This window comes from Lepisosteus oculatus, unplaced genomic scaffold (genome assembly GCF_040954835.1).
Source record: "Lepisosteus oculatus isolate fLepOcu1 unplaced genomic scaffold, fLepOcu1.hap2 HAP2_SCAFFOLD_87, whole genome shotgun sequence".
Lineage (NCBI taxonomy): Eukaryota > Metazoa > Chordata > Actinopteri > Semionotiformes > Lepisosteidae > Lepisosteus > Lepisosteus oculatus.
Genome location: NW_027168425.1, coordinates 223,243 through 243,516, shown reverse-complemented (window position 1 = coordinate 243,516; position 20,274 = coordinate 223,243). Strand labels below are relative to the sequence as shown.

The 20,274-nt window shown below is 51.4% G+C and overlaps 20 non-coding genes across 20 annotated transcripts; all 20 read right to left on the bottom strand.

The window, feature by feature from the left end:
• Positions 1 to 2,572: 2,572 nt before the first annotated feature.
• On the bottom strand, positions 2,573 to 2,654 carry trnas-aga (transfer RNA serine (anticodon AGA)). Its single transcript has one exon. It is a non-coding gene; the product is annotated as a tRNA-Ser (tRNA).
• A 2,842-nt stretch (positions 2,655 to 5,496) lies between these two features.
• Positions 5,497 to 5,578, bottom strand: trnas-gcu (transfer RNA serine (anticodon GCU)). Its single transcript has one exon. It is a non-coding gene; the product is annotated as a tRNA-Ser (tRNA).
• Positions 5,579 to 10,404: 4,826 nt separating this feature from the next.
• LOC138236089 (U5 spliceosomal RNA) lies at positions 10,405 to 10,521 on the bottom strand. Its single transcript, XR_011188489.1, has one exon. It is a non-coding gene; the product is annotated as a U5 spliceosomal RNA (small nuclear RNA).
• Positions 10,522 to 11,662: 1,141 nt separating this feature from the next.
• Positions 11,663 to 11,779, bottom strand: LOC138236068 (U5 spliceosomal RNA). Its single transcript, XR_011188468.1, has one exon. It is a non-coding gene; the product is annotated as a U5 spliceosomal RNA (small nuclear RNA).
• A 391-nt stretch (positions 11,780 to 12,170) lies between these two features.
• LOC138236083 (U5 spliceosomal RNA) lies at positions 12,171 to 12,287 on the bottom strand. The gene has a single exon (XR_011188483.1). It is a non-coding gene; the product is annotated as a U5 spliceosomal RNA (small nuclear RNA).
• Positions 12,288 to 12,678: 391 nt separating this feature from the next.
• Positions 12,679 to 12,795, bottom strand: LOC138236050 (U5 spliceosomal RNA). Its single transcript, XR_011188450.1, has one exon. It is a non-coding gene; the product is annotated as a U5 spliceosomal RNA (small nuclear RNA).
• A 392-nt stretch (positions 12,796 to 13,187) lies between these two features.
• On the bottom strand, positions 13,188 to 13,304 carry LOC138236085 (U5 spliceosomal RNA). The gene has a single exon (XR_011188485.1). It is a non-coding gene; the product is annotated as a U5 spliceosomal RNA (small nuclear RNA).
• Positions 13,305 to 13,695: 391 nt separating this feature from the next.
• On the bottom strand, positions 13,696 to 13,812 carry LOC138236094 (U5 spliceosomal RNA). Its single transcript, XR_011188493.1, has one exon. It is a non-coding gene; the product is annotated as a U5 spliceosomal RNA (small nuclear RNA).
• Positions 13,813 to 14,203: 391 nt separating this feature from the next.
• Positions 14,204 to 14,319, bottom strand: LOC138236105 (U5 spliceosomal RNA). Its single transcript, XR_011188504.1, has one exon. It is a non-coding gene; the product is annotated as a U5 spliceosomal RNA (small nuclear RNA).
• A 391-nt stretch (positions 14,320 to 14,710) lies between these two features.
• LOC138236055 (U5 spliceosomal RNA) lies at positions 14,711 to 14,827 on the bottom strand. Its single transcript, XR_011188455.1, has one exon. It is a non-coding gene; the product is annotated as a U5 spliceosomal RNA (small nuclear RNA).
• Positions 14,828 to 15,218: 391 nt separating this feature from the next.
• On the bottom strand, positions 15,219 to 15,335 carry LOC138236098 (U5 spliceosomal RNA). The gene has a single exon (XR_011188497.1). It is a non-coding gene; the product is annotated as a U5 spliceosomal RNA (small nuclear RNA).
• A 391-nt stretch (positions 15,336 to 15,726) lies between these two features.
• LOC138236061 (U5 spliceosomal RNA) lies at positions 15,727 to 15,843 on the bottom strand. Its single transcript, XR_011188461.1, has one exon. It is a non-coding gene; the product is annotated as a U5 spliceosomal RNA (small nuclear RNA).
• Positions 15,844 to 16,234: 391 nt separating this feature from the next.
• On the bottom strand, positions 16,235 to 16,351 carry LOC138236078 (U5 spliceosomal RNA). The gene has a single exon (XR_011188478.1). It is a non-coding gene; the product is annotated as a U5 spliceosomal RNA (small nuclear RNA).
• Positions 16,352 to 16,738: 387 nt separating this feature from the next.
• On the bottom strand, positions 16,739 to 16,855 carry LOC138236101 (U5 spliceosomal RNA). Its single transcript, XR_011188500.1, has one exon. It is a non-coding gene; the product is annotated as a U5 spliceosomal RNA (small nuclear RNA).
• Positions 16,856 to 17,246: 391 nt separating this feature from the next.
• LOC138236077 (U5 spliceosomal RNA) lies at positions 17,247 to 17,363 on the bottom strand. The gene has a single exon (XR_011188477.1). It is a non-coding gene; the product is annotated as a U5 spliceosomal RNA (small nuclear RNA).
• Positions 17,364 to 17,750: 387 nt separating this feature from the next.
• LOC138236060 (U5 spliceosomal RNA) lies at positions 17,751 to 17,867 on the bottom strand. The gene has a single exon (XR_011188460.1). It is a non-coding gene; the product is annotated as a U5 spliceosomal RNA (small nuclear RNA).
• Positions 17,868 to 18,258: 391 nt separating this feature from the next.
• On the bottom strand, positions 18,259 to 18,375 carry LOC138236075 (U5 spliceosomal RNA). Its single transcript, XR_011188475.1, has one exon. It is a non-coding gene; the product is annotated as a U5 spliceosomal RNA (small nuclear RNA).
• Positions 18,376 to 18,762: 387 nt separating this feature from the next.
• On the bottom strand, positions 18,763 to 18,879 carry LOC138236059 (U5 spliceosomal RNA). Its single transcript, XR_011188459.1, has one exon. It is a non-coding gene; the product is annotated as a U5 spliceosomal RNA (small nuclear RNA).
• Positions 18,880 to 19,270: 391 nt separating this feature from the next.
• LOC138236074 (U5 spliceosomal RNA) lies at positions 19,271 to 19,387 on the bottom strand. Its single transcript, XR_011188474.1, has one exon. It is a non-coding gene; the product is annotated as a U5 spliceosomal RNA (small nuclear RNA).
• A 387-nt stretch (positions 19,388 to 19,774) lies between these two features.
• LOC138236058 (U5 spliceosomal RNA) lies at positions 19,775 to 19,891 on the bottom strand. Its single transcript, XR_011188458.1, has one exon. It is a non-coding gene; the product is annotated as a U5 spliceosomal RNA (small nuclear RNA).
• Between the last annotated feature and the right edge of the window lie 383 nt (positions 19,892 to 20,274).

Sequence of the window (20,274 nt, the reverse complement as noted above, 5' to 3'; positions counted from 1 at the left end):
TATTCGTTCTTTTATTTTTAGCTCGTTGGCTCTTCTGTCCATTGTCCTCCTGCCTGGCTCTTGACCTGTGACTGTTTGAACGCACACAGTAGACTTTCATGCGGGGGATTTGTCCTGAGCCTCTGTGAAAGACCCACCCACCCCCATAAATAACTGCTCTAGAAACACATGAATGCAAAACTAAACCACAGCTTAAAGAGGAGCTTGTCATGACCGCCAGGCAGTTAAGACCAACTCTTAAGCGATCTAATCAGCACCAGCAGTGGGTGATTATTAACAAACCCTGCCGCACGAGTTAACCCACCTGCACACACTCCACCGTGCGGTACACAGTGCTATTTTTACCATCTTTACCTGCTTCCCGCTGCTCGGTATTGAGTCTATGCCTTGAGAGCTCTACCTGGCGTTTTTTCCATTACCTCGTTTATTCTGGATATTGGACTCCCCTTCTGCCTTTTTGACTTTGGACCTCGCCTCTCACCTCGGACTGTTTGCCACCAGTGTTCTCCCTGGATTACGACTTACCTTACGCCTCTTGACCACGAAACAAAGCAAAGCAGAGCAAAACAAAACGGAAAAACGAAAACCCTCACATCCCGCACTTGCATATAACGCCGTTACGTGCCCAAGCGGTATTGTACGTCATCCTAGCACTGCACCCCGGGGCGTACGGTATATGGGAACGAGCACACGCCACGAATCGTCTCGAATCACTCCCTACAGCTGTAAGGTGCCTTGAAGCGTGCACCCCCAACTTTCTTCTTTGCCCATCTGTGAAAGGTAAACTCTTGAGCAAACTCTGAACCAGCTCTAAGGAAACTAACCCAATTTAGACGTTACTTTGACTCATCTTTTTACGCTCAGTGCTGGATTGCTCAAACTCCAGCTAGGGTTAGGGTTAGCATTCCCACGCTACTTAGACGCTTTGTTTACGCTCAGTGCTGGATTATGGGAACTTCAGGACGAGTGGGTATTTTCTCCTATCTGTCAATTCTGTTTTGTTTTGGAGACTCTTGGCTGCCTATGTTGTACAGTGCAGCGTGAAGGAAACATTTTCCAAAACTGTGTCAGCTCAAAAGTTGTAAGAAAACCTCTCCAGCTACTTTAACTCTCTTCATTTTTGTCATTTAATGTGACACTCGATGTATAACTGTATAACATCAGTTATTCTGTGCGATTGATTCTCATTTTATTCTAAACTCGCCCGCCCAGGGACGCCATTAAATGTAGAGGTTTGATGGGTTTACTGAGACAATTATTAATTGTAGCAATAAACACGAGGTTGTTCGTTGGGGCTTTTAGAAAATCAATTGTCAGATCAACTAACAACGCACACACATATGCAAATGGTGAGACTCCAGTTCGACACCCAGTTCGACACCACTTTACAGTATCTGACAAAAGGATGGCAGACTGTGCCAGACCGGCAGATAACTTCCGCTTATTTTTACCATATTAAACATTGGAAATCCAACCACCTGCATTTGTGACACTTGATTTTGGCTCCACCTACAGTAAGACACTCTTAAATCTTCAAACACTTTTCTCTTCTCCCGCAACACTCTTGTCTGTCGGCACTATGTGGCAGCGTTGCATGACAACCCCTCTCACCACGGAAAGGAACCTAACAGCTTTGGTAAGAGAGGAGAAAAGGACCTGGCCCGTACGGGGCTCAAACCCGTGACCTTGGTGTTATTAGCATCACGCTCTAACCAACTGAGCTAACTGGCCTCACGACAGTGCTCCTCTCTGTGCTGCAAAAAATCGAACTCAGGGAATTTCTTTTTTCCTCCTTTGAATAGAAAGCCGTGTAATTCAGTGTACGGGCTTTCTCGTGCAGTTTCATGGTTCTTGTAACCCAAATCCTACACTGGCCTGAAGTGCCCCCCCATTTCACAGCATTTTTCAGCTGATTTAAAATGTACCTAAAGGAGAAGCATTATTGAAGACCATCAATTACCAAGAGCTTTTGTCAAAGGTTTTGGTGGTCATTTTGAATGACCACAGAGCGCTGTGACCTCGGTTTTACATCTCAACCAAAAGACAGCGCCCTTTTACAACACAGCATCTCCGTCACTATACTGGGGCATTGGGACCGGCACAGACCTCAGGGTGAGCGCCCCCCCGCCGGCACCATTAACACCGCTTGCAGCTGGAAGCTTTGTTTTTCCCTGTAGCTCACCCTCATCCGGGTACTGACCTGGCTCACACCTGCTTAGCTTCAGTGGGTTTTCAGTTGCGAGTTGCAAGGGAATGCAAGTGATGGAGCCGCTCCCTGCAAAAGCCACTGCATTGGCCGGGAATCGAACCCAAGCCTCCCACATGGCAGGCGAGAATTCTACCACTGAACCACCAATGCTCAGTGCCTGGACCTTCAAAAAAGACGCTTTTTTGGTGCTCTGTGGAAAACGCGTCGACATCTGCTTCCAGCTGCAAAATGCCATTCGCGGACGCTGAAGAACTTATTTCCAAGGCAGTGGGTACAAGCGATTGGGCGTTTTAAAACCACCAGGAACAGCAAAGAGGCGCGCTTCTTTGCTTGCGCCGAAACACACCGACTGGAGGCAGACAACGTAGTCGGCAGGATTCGAACCTGCGCGGGGAGACCCCAATGGATTTCTAGTCCATCGCCTTAACTACTCGGCCACGACTACAGCAAGCCCCACCGCCGCTGCGTTCTTGCTACAATCTTACCTGGATCGCGAGGCGCCGGCGAAAGCCTATTTCAAAGTCGTTCTCCGTTTCAAAAAAACATTTCCAAAATACAAGCCTTGCAGACAGACACGCCTCAGAGGACTTAAGGGTGGCTTCATGTCGGAATGATAAAGTCTCCCCGTCCGGACATGAAAATACCACTTTGTTACACAAAAAAAGAATCAACAACAGAGAAATGCCCACAAGCATTTGAAAAGCCGCACCACGTCGCACTTGAAATAGCTCTTACATTAGTGGTAGACGCAGGAATCGCCTTTTTATTTACGCTCTTACCAACGCGATGGAAAGCAAAACAAAGCAAAGCAGAGCAAAACAAAACGAACAAACGAAAACCCTGCATATAACGCCGTTACGTGCCCAAGCGGTATTGTACGTCATCCTAGTACTGCACCCCGGTGCATACGGTATATGGGAACCAGCACACGCCACGAATCGTCTCGAATCACACCCTACAGCTGTAAGGCGCCTTGAAGCTTGCACCCCCAACATTCTTCTTTGCGCATCTGTGAAAGGTAAACTCTTGAGCAAACTCTGAACCAGCTCTAAGGAAACTAATCCGATTAGACGTTACTTTGACTCATCTTTTTACGCTCAGTGCTGGATTGCTCAAACTCCAGCTAGGGTTAGGGTTAGCATTCCCACGCTACTTAGACACTTTGTTTACGCTCAGTGCTGGATTTTGGGAACTTCAGGACGAATGGGAATTTTCTCCTATCTGTCAATTCTGTTTTGTTTTGGGGACTCTTGGCTGCCTATGTTGTACAGTGCAGCGTGAAGGAAACATTTTCCAAAACTGTGTCAGCTCAAAAGTTGTAAGAAAACCTCTCCAGCTGCTTTAACTCTCTTCATTTTTGTCATTTAATGTGACACTCGATATATAACTGGAGCCTCACATATGCAAATGGTGAGGCTCCAGTTCGACACCCAGTTCGACACCACTTTACAGTATATGACAAAAGCATGGCAGACTGTGCCGGACCGGCAGATAACTTCCGCTTATTTTTACCATATTAAACATTGGAAATCCTCCCACTTGCATTTGTGACACTTGATTTTGGCTCCACCTAAGACACTCTTAAATCTTCAAACACTTTTCTCTTCTCCCGCAACACACTTGTCTGTCGGCACTATGTGGCAGCGTTGCATGACAACCCCTCTCACCACGGAAAGGAACCTAACAGCTTTGGTAAGAGAGTAGAATTACCTGAAGAACTGCTTTCCATGGAAGCAGGACCAAGCGATGTAGCATTTTTATAGTACCAGGAAAGGAGAAACTGCACTTCGCCTTTGCCGCACAGGCACAAGGCAACGTGCGGCAGACGCCATAGTCGGCAGGATTCGAACCTGAGCGGGGAGTCCCCAATGGATTTCAAGTCTATCGCCTTAACTACTCGGCCACAACTACAGCGAGCTCGCCGCCGCCGCATTCCTCCTATAATCTAACACGGAGTGCGAGGTGGCTGCAGAAACTTTTTTTAAGTCGCTCTCCGTTAAAAAAAAAAAACCTTTCACAAGATACATGCCGGCAGACAGACACGCCTCAGAGGGTTTAAGGCTGGCTTCACGTTCAAATGATAAAGTCTCCCCGTCCTGATGTCAAAATGCAACTTTGGCAGACAGAAAAAACATCAACAAACCAAAAATGTGGACAAGGATTTTACAAGCTGCACCACACTGCACTTTCAAAAGCATTTACATTCGTGTTAGACGGAGGAATTGTCTTTGTTTTGCGCGTTTACGAACGCCATGGAAAACGAAACAAAACAAAAGCCCTCAGCTCCTGCACGTGATTATAATGCCGTTACGTGTTGAAGCAGGAATTTACGTCATCCTACCACTGCAACACGGGGAATAGAGGGAAATGAAAACACGCTACGAATCGTCTCAATCACTCCCTAGAGTCGTAAGGCACATTGAAGGGTGCACCCCCATCATTAATCGTTGGGCCTCTGTGAAAGGAAAGCTGTTGAGCAGTCTTTGAAACAGCTCGGATGAAACACTTGATTGCTTCCATGTGCATCTGGAGCCCACTTCTTATTTTCACTTCACGCCGCCCCAAACCATTTCTAAAACAGGAGATTCGCGTTTGGGAATGCGCCCTGCCCTACAAATAAAACAGGTCTACGGGTCTGAAACCTGCTCCACGGAAAACAGTTCTGTTGCGCTTTTGATCAAAGGGAGATTCTCTGTTCTTACTTTTTGATGACATAACACCCAAAGGGGCCTCTTTGGAGCTGGATTCCAACCAGCATCCTAAAGTTTCTTGGCGGTATCCTTTACAGTCCTCTGTTCGGTCGACAAGGAACAGAAGGGGGCAGCTTTCCTCACACATACAGTGCAATGTACTGTAGTGTTCCCCTTCATTGAATTCGCAGTTCTGCATCAGACCTCTAACTCGTTTCCTTAGCTTGGATTTAAGCCACGAAGCAGGCTTCTACTGTATAAACGTCTAGAGGAATCACAAACTATTTGAGAGGCCATCATCCCAGGGGGAACTGACAAAGTCTATCCCTTTGATCTATCCCTAAACACCTAGCGCAGTCTCTCGAGAGACTGTCAAAAATCGCTTTCTCCGTTTGTGCTGCAAGTAAGTGAAAACGCAGTCTCAAACCAGAGCCACTTGGCAGCAGCGGCACGTAAATACTGTTACTGCCACTGCTCGATACCGACGTTAGCCTACTATACCATGTTCAGCCACCGCTAGAAAATGCACGGCTCTAGTACTGGAGCAAACAAAAGGAGGGCCAACATCGAACGGGCACACGTGTCAGACATAGAGAGCGACGAGAATGGGATTCGAACCCATGCGTGCAGAGCACAACGGATTAGCAGTCCATCGCCTTAACCACTCGGCCACCTCGTCGACGAAACTGGGCTGTCCAGACATGGGTTGGCGCGCTAAAGATGATCTTTTTCTTTTTTTTCCCTCGTACTCGAGGGTCCTTTTCCTGTTCCACATGCGATTTCAACATTTTCCTTGGGAGATGTCAAGCCAGCAAGCCACTGCTGTGGTTCAGTGGCCAGTGTGGAGTTCAGTGGCCCTGTTGTACACAGAAAGCACATTGAGCTCCTTGGACATGAAAAGTTCCAGATAAAAGCCATTTGTCATCCTTTCTCTTGGTGTCGATGTTGCTATTGTATGTAAAGGTGGCAACTTGCTCAGCGAGCAGGCGGAGCACACACCGAATGCAGATGTGTCTGAGTGGTGTGTCCAAGTGGCTGCAAAAGGACAACACTCCCAGGGCGCCGTGGCTTAGTTGGTTAAAGTGCTTGTCTCCTTAAACAGGAGATGCTGGGTCCGAATCCCAGTGGTGCCTTCTTCGTTCTGTCTTCTCGAACTGAACTGGTCCTTACAGACAACCGCCTACCGCTAGACTTAATTAAATGCAAGTATTCATTTCCTGTCTTTAACGCGACTTGTTTTTCTTAAAATGGATGCAACTTGCAAAACATGAAATACAAACCTCGCTAATCAGCGCTCGAGGCTGGCAAAAAAAAAAGAAGTCAGCAATGTTTTTTTCTTTAACCTTAAGCCTGCTAATGGAGAAGAACCTAGTCGCCATATCACATACATCCGTTTCAACGATAAGAAGGTAACAACTATCCTCACTCCAGAGTAAATCTCACGTTTAGGGCATATTTTTTTCCACTTTACCATGAGTCGGGCTCAGCTGCACAGAGGCGAGAGCAGAGCAATGAGGTCACGGGGACAGGGGAGTCACACGCTGGCGGTTTGAACACGCGGAAGATCACTGAGAGATCCACAGTATGTGGACCCTCCGTGCGCCATCATTCCACACTCCAGACTCTGAATCCTGCCATCCGAGTTAAGATCTCGGCGGAACCTGAGGCGCAGTTCTTTCTTAAAACGTAATCTGGTGAGCATTTCTAGAATCGTACTTGTATAGATGCAGCCTTTAATGTGTTGCTAGGTTAAAATTTATGACTTCTTGAACTTCAGTAGGCAACTGCCCTCTTGATTTCGGATTTAATTTCTTTATTACAGGGGCGCTTTTATGATGACAGAGTCATGTTCAGGTACTTTGCTTGATGGAGGAAGCTCATTTCGGACTCTGTGATCTGCTCACCTGGAAAGGTCTGCTGTACTACTACAAGAGAGAAGTAGAGTGTGGAGGAAGGGACAATTTTATGATGCTTTGGAAGGTAATGTTTTTTTTTCTTTGAAATCGAAATGAATCAGAATATCAGTGCAAAAGACAAACTTTTGGTTTGGTTTAAAGAGATATGGTTTTAAAACAGACAAAATGTAGAAAACAGGTGTTTCTCACTTTTGGAAAAGAATGGACCAGGGGTAATATTTTACTAGTTGCAGTGCTAAGCTCACTGGGTTACAGTCCTGTAGTGTCACACCAGGGCCAGTGGTGCAATGGATAATGTGTCTGACTATGGATTAGGAGTTTGGAGGTTCGACTCCTGCCTGGCGCTGGTTGTTTTTAAACACATCAGCCTACTCCCTAAGTGCCTGTCGTAAGAGGCGACTAAAAGGGTTGTGTCAGGAAGGGCATCTGACGTAAAACCATCTTGCCAAAACCATGGTTGCAAAGAACACAAACCACATACCGGATCGGCCGGGGCCCGGGTTAACAACGTCCGCCATTAGTGCTGTGTCCCAACAGGGTACTAATGGAAATTATGCTACTGTGGGGAAAACTGTAGAGTGGGGGCTACAGAAAAGAAACAAGGTGAAGGGGCCTGGAAGGAATGTTAAGTCAATGAGAGTGGGGAGTTGGAATGTTGGCACCATGACAGGGAGAGGGAGAGAATTGGTTGAAACTATGGCAAGGAGAAAAGTGGAGATCTTGTGTGTGCAAGTAACCAAGTGGAAAGGAAACAGCTCAAGACACCTAGGAGAGGGATACATGATTCTATATGCTGGAAAGAGTACCAAAATGAATGGAGTGGGTGTGATAGTGTGCAAAGACCTAGCAGACAAGATAGTGAGGGTGGTTAGACACTCAGACAGGATTATCAATGTACAGGTGGCTTTTGAGAGTGGGTTATGGAATATCATCTCTGTATATGCACCACAGGTAGGAAGACCACAGGAGGAAAAGGAGAGCTTTTTGGAAGATCTCGAAGAAGTGATTAGCAGAATCCCAGGAAATGAAATGGTGGTAATTGGAGGAGACTTCAATGCACATTTAGGAGAGAAATGCCCAGATTATCCAGATGAACATGGTCAGAGAGGGCTAGGAGAGAGAAATGAAGAAGGAGGAAGGCTACTAGAGACACTCCAAGCTCTTGAATTGTTTGCAGTGAACACAGGGTTCACGAAGAATTATGAGCAAAAGGTGACATACAGGAGTGGAGGCCATGATACCCAAATAGATTACATATTAGTGAGAAGAATTGATAGAGCGAAAGTCCAAGATGCTAAAGTCCTGCCCTATGAGGCTGTTACCAGACAACACAGGCTACTGGTGATGGACATCACAATATTGAAGGAGCGAAGAATAAGGCAGAGGAAACACCCAGCACGAACAAAAGTGTGGAAACTGAGAGAAAACAAAGTAGATTTCAACAGGCTGGTGAAAGAAATGAAAAACAACACAGAGGAAACAGAGGAGCCTTCAGTTGAAGAAGAGTGGACTGAGATGAGCCACATCCTAGAAGAGGCTGCTACCAGGGTTTGTGGAAAGACAAGAGGAGGCAGACCGAGGGAAAATGAAGAGTGGTGGTGGGATATGGAAGTTCAGGAAACACTGAAGGAAAAGAAAAAAGCATACAAGGCACTGAAAGATGGCACTGGAGAATTACAAGAATATAAGAGACTAAAGAAGGTAGCAAAAAGAAGTGTAGCAAGAGCAAAGGAAAGAGCCTGGAAAGAATGGAATGAGAAACTTGAAACAAAGGAAGGAGAGGACCAAATCTACAAGATTGCTAAACATAGAGCGAGACAGAAAAAAGATATTATCCGGGTGGCGGGACTCAAGGATGGAGAAGGCAGAGTCTTGATTAAAGAAGAACAGATCAAGCAAAGATGGCTGGAGTACTTCAAAAATCTGTTAAATGTAGAAAATGAGAGGGAGAACCTAGTGGAGGCAGACGTAGTGTGTGGACCAATCCAAGAAATTTCAGTAAAGGAAGTGACAGAAGCTATCAAAGAGATGAAAGTGGGCAAAGCAACTGGACCATCAGGAATAGCAGCAGAACACTTTAAGAACCTCGATGAAGAGGGGATTCAGTGGCTGACGAGATTGCTAAACAATATTGCAAAGGAAGAGAGAATTCCAGAAGAATGGACAAAAAGCAGTATGGTTACCATCTACAAGGAGAAAGGAGACCCAATGGAGTGTTAAAACTATAGAGGAATAAAACTTCTGGAACATGGATTGAAAATCCTGGAAAAAATTCTGGACAAGAGACTCAGGAAGATAATCAGGATCCACAACTCACAATTTGGATTCTCAGTGGGGAAAAGCACAACAGATGCCATTTTTGTGATGAGACAGTTACAGGAGAAGACACTAGAGAAAGGGAAAAAGCTGTATGTGGCCTTTCTGGACTTGGAGAAGGCATATGACCGTGTGCCCAGAGAGGTGGTGTATTGGTGCTTGAGGAAGAAAGGAGTACCAGAAAGCATGGTGAAGTTAGTTCAAGCAACCTATAGAGATGCAACTACGAAGATGATAACACAACAGGGAGAGACAAAAGAGTTTGAAATCACAGTTGGAGTACACCAAGGATCAGCACTAAGTTCTTTCCTTTTCATAAACATTATTGACACACTGACAGAGGAGGTAAGAACAGAAGTGCCTTGGGAACTCATCTTTGCTGATGATGTGGCACTGATGGCAGACTCAGAAGTAGAACTACGGGAGAAAGTGTTCAAATGGCAGAGGAGTCTGGAAAAGGGTGGACTGAAAATGAATGCACAAAAATCTGAAATAATGGTAATGGAGAGAAGAGGAGATACTATGACCAATGTTGAGGAGACAAATGGAGGAAAACTGAAACAAGTTGATGACTTTAAATACCTTGGATCAAAACTGGTAAAGGGAGGAGAAACACTGGAGGCAGTAAAACAAAGAGTGAAAGCTGGATGGAACAAGTGGAGAGAGATAACTGGAATAATCTGTGACAGGAAAATTCCCAGAAAGTTAAAGTGCAAAATGTACAAGACTGTGATTAGACCTGTACTACTATATGGAGCTGAATGCTTGGCAGTTGGAAAGAGGGAAGAGAACTTGATGAGAAGAACTGAAATGAGGATGTTGAGATGGATTCTGCAGATTTCAATGAAGGATAAGATCAGAAATGAAGAAATCCGTAGACAATGTAGGGTGGTGGATGTGGTTGAGAAGATGCGAGAGGCGAGGTTACGGTGGTATGGACATATCATGAGGAGGGACTTTGAGGAAGTAACAAAGAGGGTAATGGAATTTGAGGTGGAAGGTAACAATGGAAGAGGCAGGCCTAGAAAGAGATGGATAGATTGTGTGAGAAAAGATATGGAGGTATGTGAAGTGAGTGAGGAAGATGTGCTCGACAGAGACAAATGGAGAAGAGCAACCAAAGCAGCTGACCCCAGGACAGTCTGGGACTAAGGCTGTGAAAAAGAAGAAGAAGAAGAAGAAGAGCCTACTCCCTAAGTAGCCTGTGCTACTTACTGCATTGTAAGAGCGATTGTGAGCGGTTTTGTTTTCTCTCTTTGACCAGCCCAGCTGCGCCCCACCCGAAGGCAGGGAAGCACAAAAATTGTATGGAACTCATTCATGCTCCTCTCCATGGAAATCTTTAGTAAAAGGCAAAAGATTTGTACGAGATGAAGAGAAACCAGAGTGCGTGGCTGGACAGCTGCAGGAGCCCAGGCCGCCTTCAAGTCCTCTGCCCTGCCAGTCGTGGTTGTCAATGCACCTGGCCTTACAAACGAGCCAGTGGCTCTCAGCTTACCTGGCAGGGGAGATACCTTGATCAGCCTGTAGTTGGATTGTTTTCTTGTTTTGTGGAAGCAGTGTTTGTTTTGCAGTTTGAGATGGCAACCTTTGGATCCCGCAAGAATGCTGTACGTTTTGAGCTTTTGGATGACCTCTTCATGGATCGTATGCAGTTCAGCAGAAAAGTGTTACAGAAGGAACTTGGCTTTGAACCTCGGCACTTGGATTTCATCTTCGCTCTCCCAGGTCAGAAAGAATTTGAGGTTGTTTTTGCTACCTATTCTCTGTTTGAACAATGTGTGGATGTGTTTGAGGCAAAAAGAGGGAAAGTTCCTGCCCTTGAGAAGATCAACTTGCAGCCTCTGACACAGAGAGAGAGGAAAACGGTGCATGTTGTTATGTTCTCGGAAATGGCAAAGACGGAGGACATTCACACCTGGCTTAAGCAGTACTGCACCGTCCACCATGGAACTGAGGTTAGAGATGTTGACGGTATAAAAACAGGAGCAAGGAAATTCGAGGTTCGCTTGCTACCGGACAATGTAAATGGAGGCTTAAGGCACCTGCCCTCTACAATCCAGCTGGGCGCCTGCAATGGCTATGTTTTTTATGTGGGACAACCAAAGGTGTGTCGGCGCTGTGGTGCTGTGGGACACAGTGGGTGGGTGCTGTGCAGGAGCCCAGGCCGCCTTCAAGGCCTCTGCCCTGCCGGTCGTGGTTGGCAATACACCTGGCCTTACAAACGAGCCAGTGGGGCCCGTTCAGCTCCGGGCTCATCGCCTGCGGCTCACGGCTTGCGAGCGTGCCCAATCCGTGCGATAACTCGGAAAACACCCGGCCACACTGTGCCGGAAACGACGCACTCTGGGAAGCCGCTATGCAAAGCGAGGTCCCAAGATCCCCTGCGGCCGGACACTTCCCGCCCCCCAAAGAAAAGAGCGCCAATCAGACGGCCGGAGACCGAGGACTCGCGGAGCAGACTGCCACAATCGCCATAACAAGACCGATTGCGAGCGTTTTTGTTTTCTCTCTTTGACCAGCCAGGCTGCGCCCCACCCGAAGGCAGGGAAGCACAAAAATTGCATGGAACTCGTTCATGCTTCTCTCCACGGAAATCTTTAGTAAAAGGCGAAAGATTTGTACGAGATGAAGAGAAACCAGAGTGCGTGGCTGCACAGCTGCAGGAGCCCAGGCCACCTTCAAAGCCTCTGCCCTGCCGGTCGTGGTTGGCAATACACCTGGCCTTACAAACGAGCCAGTGGGGCCCGTTCAGCTCCGGGCTCATCGCCTGCGGCTCACGGCTTGCGAGCGTGCCGAATCCGTGCGATAACTCGGAAAACACCCGGTCACACTGTGCCGGAAACGACGCACTCTGGGAAGCCGCTATGCAAAGCGAGGTCCCAAGATCCCCTGCGGCCGGACACTTCCCACCCTCCAAAGAAAAGAGCGCCAATCAGACGGCCGGAGACCGTGGACTCGCGGAGCAGACTGCCACAATCGCCATAACAAGACCGATTGCGGGCGTTTTTGTTTTCTCTCTTTGACCAGCCAGGCTGCGCCCCACCCAAAGGCAGGGAAGCACAAAAATTGCATGGAACGCATTCATGCTCCTCTCCACGGAAATCTTTAGTAAAAGGCGAAAGATTTGTACGAGATGAAGAGAAACCAGAGTGCGTGGCTGCACAGCTGCAGGAGCCCAGGCCGCCTTCAAAGCCTCTGCGCTGCCGGTCGTGGTTGGCAATGCACCTGGCCTTACAAACTAGCCAGTGGGGCCCGTTCAGCTCCGGGCTCATCGCCTGCGGCTCACGGCTTGCGAGCGTGACCAATCCGTGCGATAACTCGGAAAACACCCGGCCACACTGTGCCGGAAACGACGCACTCTGGGAAGCCGCTATGCAAAGCGAGGTCCCAAGATCCCCTGCAGCCGGACACTTCCCAACCCCCAAAAAAAAGAGCGCCAATCAGACGGCCGGAGACCGAGGACTCGCGGAGCAGACTGCCACAATCGCCATAACAAGACCGATTGCGAGCGTTTTTGTTTTCTCTCTTTGACCAGCCAGGCTGCGCCCCACCCAAAGGCAGGGAAGCACAAAAATTGCATGGAACTCATTCATGCTCCTCTCCACGGAAATCTTTAGTAAAAGGCGAAAGATTTGTACGAGATGAAGAGAAACCAGAGTGCGTGGCTGCACAGCTGCAGGAGCCCAGGCCGCCTTCAAGGCCTCTGCCCTGCCGGTCGTGGTTGGCAATACACCTGGCCTTACAAACGAGCCAGTGGGGCCCGTTCAGCTCCGGGCTCATCGCCTGCGGCTCACGGCTTGCGAGCGTGCCAAATCCGTGCGATAACTCGGAAAACACCCGGCCACACTGTGCCGGAAACGACGCACTCTGGGAAGCCGCTATGCAAAGCGAGGTCCCAAGATCCCCTGCGGCCGGACACTTCCCGCCCCCCAAAAGAAAAGAGAGCCAATCAGACGGCCGGAGACCGTGGACTCGCGGAGCAGACTGCCACAATCGCCATAACAAGACCGATTGCGGGCATTTTTGTTTTCTCTCTTTGACCAGCCAGGCTGCGCCCCACCCAAAGGCAGGGAAGCACAAAAATTGCATGGAACGCATTCATGCTCCTCTCCACGGAAATCTTTAGTAAAAGGCAAAAGATTTGTACGAGATGAAGAGAAACCAGAGTGCGTGGCTGCACAGCTGCAGGAGCCCAGGCCGCCTTCAAAGCCTCTGCGCTGCCGGTCGTGGTTGGCAATGCACCTGGCCTTACAAACTAGCCAGTGGGGCCCGTTCAGCTCCAGGCTCATCGCCTGCGGCTCACGGCTTGCGAGCGTGACCAATCCGTGCGATAACTCGGAAAACACCCGGCCGCACTGTGCCGGAAACGACGCACTCTGGGAAGCCGCTATGCAAAGCGAGGTCCCAAGATCCCCTGCGGCCGGACACTTCCCAACCCCCAAAGAAAAGAGCGCCAATCAGACGGCCGGAGACCGTGGACTCGCGGAGCAGACTGCCACAATCGCCATAACAAGACCGATTGCGAGCGTTTTTGTTTTCTCTCTTTGACCAGCCAGGCTGCGCCCCACCCGAAGGCAGGGAAGCACAAAAATTGCATGGAACGCATTCATGCTCCTCTCCACGGAAATCTTTAGTAAAAGGCGAAAGATTTGTACGTGATGAAGAGAAACCAGAGTGCGTGGCTGCACAGCTGCAGGAGTCCAGGCCACCTTCAAAGCCTCTGCGCTGCCGGTCGTGGTTGGCAATGCACCTGGCCTTACAAACTAGCCAGTGGGGCCCGTTCAGCTCCGGGCTCATCGCCTGCGGCTCACGGCTTGCGAGCGTGACCAATCCGTGCGATAACTCGGAAAACACCCGGCCACACTGTGCCGGAAATGACGCACTCTGGGAAGCCGCTATGCAAAGCGAGGTCCCAAGATCCCCTGCGGCCGGACACTTCCCAACCCCCAAAGAAAAGAGCGCCAATCAGACGGCCGGAGACCGAGGACTCGCGGAGCAGACTGCCACAATCGCCATAACAAGACCGATTGCGAGCGTTTTTGTTTTCTCTCTTTGACCAGCCAGGCTGCGCCCCACCCGAAGGCAGGGAAGCACAAAAATTGCATGGAACTCGTTCATGCTCCTCTCCACGGAAATCTTTAGTAAAGGCGAAAGATTTGTACGAGATGAAGAGAAACCAGAGTGCGTGGCTGCACAGCTTCAGGAGCCCAGGCCACCTTCAAAGCCTCTGCCCTGCCGGTCGTGGTTGGCAATACACCTGGCCTTACAAACGAGCCAGTGGGGCCCGTTCAGCTCCGGGCTCATCGCCTGCGGCTCACGGCTTGCGAGCGTGCCGAATCCGTGCGATAACTCGGAAAACACCCGGCCACACTGTGCCGGAAATGACGCACTCTGGGAAGCCGCTATGCAAAGCGAGGTCCCAAGATCCCCTGCGGCCGGACACTTCCCGCCCCCCAAAGAAAAGAGCGCCAATCAGACGGCCGGAGACCGAGGACTCGCGGAGCAGACTGCCACAATCGCCATAACAAGACCGATTGCGAGCGTTTTTGTTTTCTCTCTTTGACCAGCCAGGCTGCGCCCCACCCGAAGGCAGGGAAGCACAAAAATTGCATGGAACTCATTCATGCTCCTCTCCACGGAAATCTTTAGTAAAAGGCGAAAGATTTGTACGAGATGAAGAGAAACCAGAGTGCGTGGCTGCACAGCTGCAGGAGCCCAGGCCGCCTTCAAGGCCTCTGCCCTGCCGGTCGTGGTTGGCAATACACCTGGCCTTACAAACGAGCCAGTGGGGCCCGTTCAGCTCCGGGCTCATCGCCTGCGGCTCACGGCTTGCGAGCGTGCCCAATCCGTGCGATAACTCGGAAAACACCCGGCCACACTGTGCCGGAAACGACGCACTCTGGGAAGCCGCTATGCAAAGCGAGGTCCCAAGATCCCCTGCGGCCGGACACTTCCCGCCCCCCAAAGAAAAGAGCGCAAATCAGACGGCCGGAGACCGTGGACTCGCGGAGCAGACTGCCACAATCGCCATAACAAGACCGATTGCGGGCGTTTTTGTTTTCTCTCTTTGACCAGCCAGGCTGCGCCCCACCCGAAGGCAGGGAAGCACAAAAATTGCATGGAACGCATTCATGCCCCTCTCCACGGAAATCTTTAGTAAAAGGCGAAAGATTTGTACGAGATGAAGAGAAACCAGAGTGCGTGGCTGCACAGCTGCAGGAGCCCAGGCCGCCTTCAAAGCCTCTGCGCTGCCGGTCGTGGTTGGCAATGCACCTGGCCTTACAAACTAGCCAGTGGGGCCCGTTCAGCTCCCGGCTCATCGCCTGCGGCTCACGGCTTGCGAGCGTGACCAATCCGTGCGATAACTCGGAAAACACCCGGCCACACTGTGCCGGAAACGACGCACTCTGGGAAGCCGCTATGCAAAGCGAGGTCCCAAGATCCCCTGCGGCTGGACACTTCCCAACCCCCAAAGAAAAGAGCGCCAATCAGACGGCCGGAGACCGAGGACTCGCGGAGCAGACTGCCACAATCGCCATAACAAAACCGATTGCGAGCGTTTTTGTTTTCTCTCTTTGACCAGCCAGGCTGCGCCCCACCCAAAGGCAGGGAAGCACAAAAATTGCATGGAACTCGTTCATGCTCCTCTCCACGGAAATCTTTAGTAAAAGGCGAAAGATTTGTACGAGATGAAGAGAAACCAGAGTGCGTGGCTACACAGCTGCAGGAGCCCAGGCCACCTTCAAAGCCTCTGCCCTGCCGGTCGTGGTTGGCAATACACCTGGCCTTACAAACGAGCCAGTGGGGCCCGTTCAGCTCCGGGCTCATCGCCTGCGGCTCACGGCTTGCGATCGTGCCGAATCCGTGCGATAACTCGGAAAACACCCGGCCACACTGTGCCGGAAATGACGCACTCTGGGAAGCCGCTATGCAAAGCGAGGTCCCAAGATCCCCTGCGGCCGGACACTTCCCGCCCCCCAAAGAAAAGAGCGCCAATCAGACGGCCGGAGACCGTGGACTCGCGGAGCAGACTGCCACAATCGCCATAACAAGACCGATTGCGGGCGTTTTTGTTTTCTCTCTTTGACCAGCCAGGCTGCGCCCCACCCGAAGGCAGGGAAGCACAAAAATTGCATGGAACGCATTCATGCTCCTCTCCACGGAAATCTTTAGTAAAAGGCGAAAGATTTGTACGAGATGAAGAGAAACCAGAGTGTGTGGCTGCACAGCTGCAGGAGCCCAGGCCGCCTTCAAAGCCTCTGCGCTGCCGGTCGTGGTTGGCAATGCACCTGGCCTTACAAACTAGCCAGTGGGGCCCGTTCAGCTCCGGGCTCATCGCCTGCGGCTCACGGCTTGCGAGCGTGACCATTCCAATAACTCGGAAAACACCCGGCCACACTGTGCCGGAAACGACGCACTCTGGGAAGCCGCTATGCAAAGCGAGGTCCCAAGATCCCCTGCGGCCGGACACTTCCCAACCCCCAAAGAAAAGAGCGCCAATCAGACGGCCGGAGACCGAGGACTCGCGGAGCAGACTGCCACAATCGCCATAACAAGACCGATTGCGAGCGTTTTTGTTTTCTCTCTTTGACCAGCCAGGCTGCGCCCCACCCAAAGGCAGGGAAGCACAAAAATTGCATGGAACTCGTTCATGCTCTTCTCCACGGAAATCTTTAGTAAAAGGCGAAAGATTTGTACGAGATGAAGAGAAACCAGAGTGCGTGGCTACACAGCTGCAGGAGCCCAGGCCACCTTCAAAGCCTCTGCCCTGCCGGTCGTGGTTGGCAATACACCTGGCCTTACAAACGAGCCAGTGGGGCCCGTTCAGCTCCGGGCTCATCGCCTGCGGCTCACGGCTTGCGATCGTGCCGAATCCGTGCGATAACTCGGAAAACACCCGGCCACACTGTGCCGGAAATGACGCACTCTGGGAAGCCGCTATGCAAAGCGAGGTCCCAAGATCCCCTGCGGCCGGACACTTCCCGCCCCCCAAAGAAAAGAGCGCCAATCAGACGGCCGGAGACCGTGGACTCGCGGAGCAGACTGCCACAATCGCCATAACAAGACCGATTGCGGGCGTTTTTGTTTTCTCTCTTTGACCAGCCAGGCTGCGCCCCACCCGAAGGCAGGGAAGCACAAAAATTGCATGGAACGCATTCATGCTCCTCTCCACGGAAATCTTTAGTAAAAGGCGAAAGATTTGTACGAGATGAAGAGAAACCAGAGTGTGTGGCTGCACAGCTCCAGGAGCCCAGGCCGCATTCAAAGCCTCTGCGCTGCCGGTCGTGGTTGGCAATGCACCTGGCCTTACAAACTAGCCAGTGGGGCCCGTTCAGCTCCGGGCTCATCGCCTGCGGCTCACGGCTTGCGAGCGTGACCATTCCAATAACTCGGAAAACACCCGGCCACACTGTGCCGGAAACGACGCACTCTGGGAAGCCGCTATGCAAAGCGAGGTCCCAAGATCCCCTGCGGCCGGACACTTCCCAACCCCCAAAGAAAAGAGCGCCAATCAGACGGCCGGAGACCGAGGACTCGCGGAGCAGACTGCCACAATCGCCATAACAAGACCGATTGCGAGCGTTTTTGTTTTCTCTCTTTGACCAGCCAGGCTGCGCCCCACCCAAAGGCAGGGAAGCACAAAAATTGCATGGAACTCGTTCATGCTCCTCTCCACGGAAATCTTTAGTAAAAGGCGAAAGATTTGTACGAGATGAAGAGAAACCAGAGTGCGTGGCTACACAGCTGCAGGAGCCCAGGCCACCTTCAAAGCCTCTGCCCTGCCGGTCGTGGTTGGCAATACACCTGGCCTTACAAACGAGCCAGTGGGGCCCGTTCAGCTCCGGGCTCATCGCCTGCGGCTCACGGCTTGCGATCGTGCCGAATCCGTGCGATAACTCGGAAAACACCCGGCCACACTGTGCCGGAAATGACGCACTCTGGGAAGCCGCTATGCAAAGCGAGGTCCCAAGATCCCCTGCGGCCGGACACTTCCCGCCCCCCAAAGAAAAGAGCGCCAATCAGACGGCCGGAGACCGTGGACTCGCGGAGCAGACTGCCACAATCGCCATAACAAGACCGATTGCGGGCGTTTTTGTTTTCTCTCTTTGACCAGCCAGGCTGCGCCCCACCCGAAGGCAGGGAAGCACAAAAATTGCATGGAACGCATTCATGCTCCTCTCCACGGAAATCTTTAGTAAAAGGCGAAAGATTTGTACGAGATGAAGAGAAACCAGAGTGTGTGGCTGCACAGCTGCAGGAGCCCAGGCCGCCTTCAAAGCCTCTGCGCTGCCGGTCGTGGTTGGCAATGCACCTGGCCTTACAAACTAGCCAGTGGGGCCCGTTCAGCTCCGGGCTCATCGCCTGCGGCTCACGGCTTGCGAGCGTGACCATTCCAATAACTCGGAAAACACCCGGCCACACTGTGCCGGAAACGACGCACTCTGGGAAGCCGCTATGCAAAGCGAGGTCCCAAGATCCCCTGCGGCCGGACACTTCCCAACCCCCAAAGAAAAGAGCGCCAATCAGACGGCCGGAGACCGAGGACTCGCGGAGCAGACTGCCACAATCGCCATAACAAGACCGATTGCGAGCGTTTTTGTTTTCTCTCTTTGACCAGCCAGGCTGCGCCCCACCCAAAGGCAGGGAAGCACAAAAATTGCATGGAACTCGTTCATGCTCCTCTCCACGGAAATCTTTAGTAAAAGGCGAAAGATTTGTACGAGATGAAGAGAAACCAGAGTGCGTGGCTACACAGCTGCAGGAGCCCAGGCCACCTTCAAAGCCTCTGCCCTGCCGGTCGTGGTTGGCAATACACCTGGCCTTACAAACGAGCCAGTGGGGCCCGTTCAGCTCCGGGCTCATCGCCTGCGGCTCACGGCTTGCGATCGTGCCGAATCCGTGCGATAACTCGGAAAACACCCGGCCACACTGTGCCGGAAATGACGCACTCTGGGAAGCCGCTATGCAAAGCGAGGTCCCAAGATCCCCTGCGGCCGGACACTTCCCGCCCCCCAAAGAAAAGAGCGCCAATCAGACGGCCGGAGACCGTGGACTCGCGGAGCAGACTGCCACAATCGCCATAACAAGACCGATTGCGGGCGTTTTTGTTTTCTCTCTTTGACCAGCCAGGCTGCGCCCCACCCGAAGGCAGGGAAGCACAAAAATTGCATGGAACGCATTCATGCTCCTCTCCACGGAAATCTTTAGTAAAAGGCGAAAGATTTGTACGAGATGAAGAGAAACCAGAGTGTGTGGCTGCACAGCTGCAGGAGCCCAGGCCGCCTTCAAAGCCTCTGCGCTGCCGGTCGTGGTTGGCAATGCACCTGGCCTTACAAACTAGCCAGTGGGGCCCGTTCAGCTCCGGGCTCATCGCCTGCGGCTCACGGCTTGCGAGCGTGACCATTCCAATAACTCGGAAAACACCCGGCCACACTGTGCCGGAAACGACGCACTCTGGGAAGCCGCTATGCAAAGCGAGGTCCCAAGATCCCCTGCGGCCGGACACTTCCCAACCCCCAAAGAAAAGAGCGCCAATCAGACGGCCGGAGACCGAGGACTCGCGGAGCAGACTGCCACAATCGCCATAACAAGACCGATTGCGAGCGTTTTTGTTTTCTCTCTTTGACCAGCCAGGCTGCGCCCCACCCAAAGGCAGGGAAGCACAAAAATTGCATGGAACTCGTTCATGCTCCTCTCCACGGAAATCTTTAGTAAAAGGCGAAAGATTTGTACGAGATGAAGAGAAACCAGAGTGCGCGGCTGCACAGCTGCAGGAGCCCAGGCCGCCTTCAAAGCCTCTGCGCTGCCGGTCGTGGTTGGCAATGCACCTGGCCTTACAAACTAGCCAGTGGGGCCCGTTCAGCTCCGGGCTCATCGCCTGCGGCTCACGGCTTGCGAGCGTGACCAATCCGTGCGATAACTCGGAAAACACCCGGCCACACTGTGCCGGAAACGACGCACTCTGGGAAGCCGCTATGCAAAGCGAGGTCCCAAGATCCCCTGCGGCCGGACACTTCCCAACCCCCAAAGAAAAGAGCGCCAATCAGACGGCCGGAGACCGAGGACTCGCGGAGCAGACTGCCACAATCGCCATAACAAGACCGATTGCGAGCGTTTTTGTTTTCTCTTTTTGACCAGC